The sequence below is a fragment of the Microtus ochrogaster genome, linkage group LG3 (genome assembly GCF_000317375.1).
Source record: "Microtus ochrogaster isolate Prairie Vole_2 linkage group LG3, MicOch1.0, whole genome shotgun sequence".
NCBI classification, from domain to species: domain Eukaryota; kingdom Metazoa; phylum Chordata; class Mammalia; order Rodentia; family Cricetidae; genus Microtus; species Microtus ochrogaster.
The window spans coordinates 47,997,081-47,998,944 of NC_022029.1; the positions used below are offsets into that span (position 1 = coordinate 47,997,081).

Genomic DNA, 1,864 nt, shown 5'->3' on the forward strand with positions numbered 1-1,864 from the left:
TGAGGCAATGTAAGTCAAATCAGTATGACTGAATTTCTAAGGCATTAGGTCTAGGTGTAATACAGGCACATAAAGTGGGAGTTCTGTATAAGATGTGCCTGATAATGCATTTATTATGTTCAGTATTCTGTATGTTCAGGAGATATGTTGGACATATAGAAATATAGACCATATTTAATGTGGAAATTCAAAAATTAAAGATATGGGTTAATCAAGAATAAATGGCAAAACAGAATGTTGATATGGACATACTGACCAGTGGATCACAAGTTTGCTGAATACTATTTTTTTTTCAGATATTTGAAATAGGTTTTTACAGCCATCTGTACTGGGATCTGGTGCCCTCTTGAGGAAGAGCCCTGGTCAGTCATCTTCATCAACTTAGACCACGAAACCCAATATGGACAAGATCAACAGCAGCACCATATATGTGCTGTACATTCATGCATCAGGATTGCCAGGGCATAACTTCATTTTTTTTTCATTTCAGTTTTTTCATTTTTATTTCCTAAAGTGAGTACACTTTCCACTTAATGTCCTTATTGAAGAATGCTCTTAATTTTCAAGTTGGACTTGGAGCCTGGACAATATATTTCTCTTTTTTTCCCTACATTTTCATAAACTTAGGTCACAGACCTAAACCCAGGGACATGATCTCCTGTCAATTTGCCTTCATCCACATAGTGCTGGTCCTCACTGTAGCAAATATTTGGCTACAGACATATTTGAGTCACTGAACATTGAGAATGACTTCAAATGTAAGACAATTTTTTTTACACAAACAGAGTGATGAGAGGCCTCTCCATCTGCATCACCTGCCTCCTGAGTGTGTTCCAGGCAGTCACTATCAGTTCCAGTACCTCTTTGTTGGCAAAATTTAAATATAAACAAAATTACATGATTTGTGCTTTCTTATTTATTTGCTCTATCAACTTGTCATTTAATAGCAATCAAATCTTCTATGCTGGCACTTTTACCAACATGAAAGACCAAGCAGATGAAGGTCACTAAATTCTGCTCATTCTTCTCCATGAACTGCATCATCAGCTCACTGATTTTAACAGTGACAACTTCCATGGATAAATATATTCCTTTTTATTTCTTTTTTTTTTTGAGACAGTGTTTCTCTGTAGCTTTTGGAGCCTGTCCTGGAACTAGCTCTTGTAGACCAGTTGGCTGGCCTTGAACTCACAGAGATCCACCTGCCTTTCAAGTGCTGTCATTAAAAACATGTGCCACCACTGCCTGGCCCCATGAATGTATTTCTTGTAGGAGTTATGCTGACCACAAGTGCAAATATGGTGATTATCTTGTTCAGACATCAGAGGAGATGCAAGCATCTTCACAGCCTCAGCCATCCAAGTGTGTCTCCTGAGAATAGGGTCACCCAGACCATCTTGCTGCTGGTGGCTTTCTTTGTGGCCATGTACTGGGTGGACTTCATCATCTCATCCACTGCAGTCCTGTTATGAATGTACAACCCAGTCACCCTGAGTGTCCAGAAGTTTGTGATGAATGTCTAGGTCCAGGACCTTCTGGCTTTCAGATTGTTCATTGATAAGTTGGGTGTAATTCTTCAGCCGTAAAGTTCCAAAGAATCCCACAAATGTCTACATTAATAACAAACTGATCAGCCCATTTGCTCAGGCTTCCTTTTTTTTTGCTTTTTTTTAATTGAAAAAAATTCCCGCCTCCTCCCAGCCTCCCATTTTTATCCCCCTCCTCCCACCCGTCTTCCCCTTCCCCCACTCCTCTCCCCCTCCCTCTCCAGTCTGAAGAGAAGTCAGGGTTCCCCGCCCTGTGGAAAGTCCAAGGTCCTCCCCCCTCCATCCAGGTCTAGGAAGGTGAGCATTCAAACTGGCTA

The 1,864-nt window shown here is 40.7% G+C and overlaps 1 pseudogene; it reads left to right on the top strand.

Annotated features, from left to right (window-relative positions):
* Nucleotides 1-533: 533 nt before the first annotated feature.
* The window catches only part of LOC102001205, a 21,241-nt pseudogene continuing 19,910 nt past the window's right edge, over nucleotides 534-1,864 (top strand).